We start from the raw sequence: 5,502 nt of genomic DNA on the forward strand, positions 1-5,502 counted from the left end.
GGCGACATCATCCACTAGTAGAAAAACAATTATTTGCGGTTCATCATTTGAGGCGTTTTTTCCAAATAGCAGCAAATAGAGTTCACTATTTTATATTTTTCTATATAAATACAAATTCATTTGAGGCGTTTTTTAGAAAAAACGCCGCAGATAAGACATATGAGGCGTTTTTCCTAGTAGATGCCGCAGATAAGAGCTTTTTTTAAAAAAAAAAAAAAAATAAATAAATAAATAAAGGAGATTAACAATACCCAGTTACCCACCAACTCCATCAATCCTCATTATTCACTTACCCTACCCTATACTCAGTATATCGCTCCTCGTATCCCAAAAACCACAGCAACTCGCCCACCACTCTCCGCTCCACCGCCACCATTGCCAAGACGAACATGCACTATCCGACTTCATCGCATCGAATCGCCCACCACTCTCGGCTCCACCTCCACTTGGTTCCTCCTTGATAATTGGTACAGCTCATCCCTAATTTATTTTGAATTAGTTAAAATTTATGGGTAATCTGACTATTTGGTGTTGTATGATGCTATTGTTGTTATTTAAATCGATAAATATAACATTATAATTGTTGTGTTTAATGTATTAGAACTAAATTGATTAGATTTTAAGATTAGGGTTGGTCCAAATTAGGGATTCTTTTTATTCAATTTCAGTGTGAGGTCTTGTGATTTTCAATTTTCAATTTTCAATTTCAATTCGCTACTGCTTATTCTTTAATTTTGGAATCAAACCTGTAGTTTTTGCTTCGAAGGCTGCTAAACGTGACATGGTTATTTTGTATGCTGCGATATTTGAACTTGTTTAAATGTAGATGAAAATAAATTTGCGGGATGCAGTGACTACTCAGTATCAAGAGCGTCGTTTTAGGGCTGTTGGACCTTGTTTCATTTGCTTAGTAGCTAGTGGTTCGCGTTGTAAGAATTGGATTATTTGGAATAACATTTGTATAATTTTAATGATAGGTTTGTGTTATTTTGGTAAGTGGCAGCCAAGTAGTCGAGATAAACTATGCGAAAGCCGACACTCAGCCCTAGATTTGATTCTTTTGAGAAAGGTATTCTTTTTCTGATGCTACTTATTTATTTTGATACGGTGTTATGTTGTTAACTTTACGAATTTTGTTGTCATACGTTGTATTATGTTGGTAGCTTTATCTTTGTGTGGGTAGTTGTTGATAAGAGATATTTGAAATAAATTACTTGGGCAATAATGGAGGTTGGGAAGCTAATGCTATAAGATATGTCAAATGTGGTATAAGAGCTGTAAGTATTCTTGGTTTGCAATGAGCTCGGTCTGGTTGTGATTGAAAAAGGGGTAAAAAAAAGAGGAGTTGGAGATTGGTGAGGAAGTGATAAAAATGTCATATTTCATGAGCTTTAGTTTTTTGTTTGTTTGTATACTTTACCCTTTGTTGCCTTCACTTTCTAGTTCCAGTTAGTAGCAAGTGGTATTTTGTTATATACATTCCATGAAAACATTAACTTTCATTGAAACACTAAGTTATCTCTTCTATCTTGTCCATCCATATAGTTATAAGTAATTGTGCATTCTGTTGACTTTATAAAATTCCAGTATATCCCTTTTCCTCTTAATGATAACGACTGGTATGTTGCGAAGTTCACTTGAACTGTTCTGACTAATGTCTTCATTTTGATTCTATTTTCTCTTTAGTTGATTGAGGCAGCCAGGTCTTACTAATTATGGTATTATATTCAGTGGCTGTTTTTCCTCCAATATCAAGGTAATGGTTAACATTTCACCAGCATTTTCGTCGTTAGTTTGATTAATTAAGTAAAGTTTTTCTTTACATGTGCGCATTTGAAACCACATTATTTAATGTTTGTATTTCAAATATTATCTTGAAACATTAAAGTTTCACGTTGTTTGCAAGATCTGGACAGCCTGTCGTTCCAGTGAGACGAGTTCCTGGTGAAGGAATTTGTTCGAGAACTATGCTGTCATAGTGCTTCCTATGTGAATTCAGTAGGGTACTATGACAGTATTTTCTAATATATCGTTGATTTATGATACAAACTTTCACGATGGTCTATAGATACATCATCATTAGTGTTAATTGATTGTAAATGAAAATCTGACACTACTATATTTTTTACTTTTTTCTTTTTGTGACGACTTATAATCTTTGACAGATTTTTTTTCTTATTATAAGATTCAGTGGAGTTTGGTTATTTTGCATCTAGCCTGCATCAGTCCCACCTTACCCTGGATGGTGAAGTTGTTCACGAGCTATGTTCCCGTTTTATTGCAAGTTATATTCCTTCAATTTCCAATACTTGGAACCTTATTCCCAAATGGAATATAGGAATCCTCTAACCTGGACTAGAGAATCCATGAACATGGTTGTCCTGTAACTTTCAAACTCTTCTATTTCTTTCAGTGGATCATTTATCGATTACTGTGCACTGTAGTATGGTGTGATGTCTGTCTATTTCTTGATTTTCTTCCATTATTCTATTGCAGAGTTGATTCTTTTGACTCAGGCACTGTACAACTTTAGTTTCGGATATAGACAGGCCGGAAAATTGAGAAGATGCTTATCTCCGGACATTGTTTGAGAGCATAGCATGGATAAGGTATATTCTATTACATCTCCTTCAGTTAGCGTGGAATATGGTGCGAAAGTTAAATGACTTGTAACGTCCTTGTTCTTTTTCTAGATTTAAGAAGTCCCAGCTTTTTATGACGCAATGTTTGTTTCCAAACACTGCCTTATTTAGTTGTGGAGCTGTAGTTTTGCTAAAAATCCCCTCCTATCTAGCCTTGCTCACTCGCAATAACTACAATTTCTTGTTATATGTCTAATAATCTTTGTGGCAAAGAGTCTATAGTGCATATTGAAATGGATGCTTTACGTCGGGTACCATTCTGCAGTATACGGCTACAATGGTGGGGAAAGAATGCGTTCTCAAGCACCGCAATGGCTGCAACATAATGTAAGTTGTTGCTTATTATGACGACAAATTCAATGTCTGATCATCAATCACTTTTAATTGACAAAGTCATGTTATTGGTTTAATTCTTGTCGAGTTGTTGTTTTAGTGTGCTCGTCAACAAGGTGTTGTAGAATGCGGGTACTACGTCATGAGGTACATGCTGGAAATCGTCACGCGTTCTAATCCAACAAAAGCTATCAATGAGGTCAGTTTCGACATTATAGCAAAACTCGGTATTTTTTCAAGTAATTATCCTACTTTGACGCCGCCTATACACGCATTGTGGGCGAACCTACGCCAATTCAATGAGCTAGTTGTTGCACCCTCTTCCCTTAATTATTAGCTTATATGAAGCTGCCCTTGTGAGGCCATGTCCGATCGCCCCATTGTCATTAATATGCATTACAGGTTTTTCAAGACACCACGCCATATTCACAAGAAGAATTAGATGAGGTTCGGGGCTTGTGGGCGAACTATTTTCTCAATATCTAGCCGTAGATAGCTAGCTAGCGTAGTAATGTATTAGGTAGTTGCATTTTGAAAAACTGATTACATGATCTGCAAGACCATATGTTATGTTGGCTGGGATTTGTTATGCCCTTTGTTGTTGTTCGTTAATTGTTGAATTCGGATGACGGAGACGGTTGCGTTGTATGTTGATTGTGATCGGTTTTTATTAATTGAAATCGATCATTTTGGTTGAATGGCAGTTGGCATGTTTTGTATTAATGTTTTGGCATTCAAATTGGTATAATGCAATATGAATTGGCCTGCTCTTTTCAAATTTAAAAAAAAAAAAACAATATAAAGGACAGCGGATTTATAAAAGTTCGATGTAATTCTAGCTTCAAAGGACATGGGCTTTCTATAACAATCTGATGTACATTACACATATGGACATCGGATTAATGTTAAAATCTGATGTTCATTACTCATATGGAGATCGGATATATTTAAAAATCCGATGTGCATATATTAATGGACATCGGTTTAAAGTCCCATGTCCATTACACCCCATATGGACGGGACTGAACTCTACATCGGCCTATAATCCGATGTCCATGTGTCTAGAAGTCCGATGTCCTTCATGATTTCTGTAGTAGTGCAGGTCTAGTATGTTCTCCATCTCACGATGCCAGTTGTCAAGAAGGTTTGGTTCCCCAGTTCCCGTGTACTCTTTTGGGTTGAACCTCGCTATGTAGAGACTGATCTTAGAGTTATCAACCTCCTTTTCCTTTCCCACTTTCTTTAAGGCCTCAGTAAGAGCATCTTGATGCTCCAACATCTTAACGACATCATCTATGTTCATGGTCTCAGCTCTCGCATAATAAGCGTTTCTTTTGGGCGGCATCTTGAAACTATATAAGAAAGGGTAGACATAAACATACATACTAAAACCTCAAAACACGAAAGCGTACTGCCCAGAACACACACGATCGAGTGCCTAAACCTACTCGATCGAGTAAGAGGCTACTCGAACGAGTGCCCACCATACTCGATCGAGTGCCTCGACATCAGACCCCAAACAGACCTTCTGATCTCTAACATACTCGATCGAGTAGCCAGGCTACTCGATCGAGTGACTCCCTACTCGATCGAGTGCCCGAGGTACTCGATCGAGTGCCCAAAAACACGATTCTGGTTGCAAAAACGTCAAATACCCACTCGATCGAGTCAGACCCACTCGATCGATTCATGCTAACTAGAATATGCTACCCGCATGCTATATCATATCGCAACATATTCTATGCAACTTTATAAACTCAACATTATACTATAGTTAAGCATGCGATTCTACCAAGCTTTTCATACTATCAACAAAGCAATTATATCATGTTCTCAAACGCCACATAGTAAACATCCAACATGCTTTATGTTTAAACAACAGTTCTATATACTTCATCAACCTTTAATTCACAAACTCAACCTCCTACTCCAAACATCCAACAATTACAACATACTTCATCACATCCATACACAAGCTAACAAACAATACATACGACCTTGACATACACCCCCATGTGACCGATTCAAAATTGTAGGGCGATTTCGCAACTTTAGGACGTCTCCCAAGCCTTTGCATTAGCTCCTACAACCTTTACCCCGGGTTCATTTTAATTGACTCCCTATATTCATTGGATTCATTGGTTACAGGTTTCAGGATCGTCGCTCTGATAACATTTTGTAACTCCCCCATACTCCAAGTGTCTTACTAGGACCACCCAGGTATAAGGATGTTACCATCTCGGTTACCCAAGGCAATGATAATCAAATAAACAATAATGAAACAACATTTAAATATAAATACTTTAGCGAAAGGTTAAAATCTCAAAACCAAAACCAAAAGTACGAATACATGTTTCAAACCAACTGTCTAATCAGCTAACTGAAATGTTTATTAAACTACTAGCTACAGCGGAAGACTTCTATCATCAGACCGTGGCACATCCCAGCTCTCCCAGTAACTCGACTCATACCTGCTCAATAAATGCTCACCATCCCCGAATGGATCACCACAGTTTTTAAAACATTA

General features: G+C 37.2%; 2 long non-coding RNA genes across 3 annotated transcripts; both read left to right on the plus strand.

Annotated features, from left to right (window-relative positions):
• The first annotated feature begins 253 nt into the window (after positions 1 to 253).
• Positions 254 to 1,979, plus strand: LOC141599330 (uncharacterized). Its single transcript, XR_012523803.1, has 3 exons — positions 254 to 467; positions 978 to 1,069; positions 1,687 to 1,979. It is a non-coding gene; the product is annotated as an uncharacterized LOC141599330 (long non-coding RNA).
• A 223-nt stretch (positions 1,980 to 2,202) lies between these two features.
• LOC141599329 (uncharacterized) lies at positions 2,203 to 3,657 on the plus strand. 2 transcript variants are annotated; one of them, XR_012523802.1, is made up of 5 exons: positions 2,203 to 2,375; positions 2,497 to 2,609; positions 2,908 to 2,969; positions 3,076 to 3,174; positions 3,378 to 3,657. It is a non-coding gene; the product is annotated as an uncharacterized LOC141599329 (long non-coding RNA). The 2 variants fall into 2 exon arrangements; XR_012523801.1 differs by having other exon boundaries at positions 2,203 to 2,609; positions 3,378 to 3,651.
• Positions 3,658 to 5,502: the final 1,845 nt, after the last annotated feature.

This window comes from Silene latifolia, chromosome 9, assembly GCF_048544455.1.
Source record: "Silene latifolia isolate original U9 population chromosome 9, ASM4854445v1, whole genome shotgun sequence".
Taxonomy (NCBI): Eukaryota; Viridiplantae; Streptophyta; class Magnoliopsida; order Caryophyllales; family Caryophyllaceae; genus Silene; species Silene latifolia.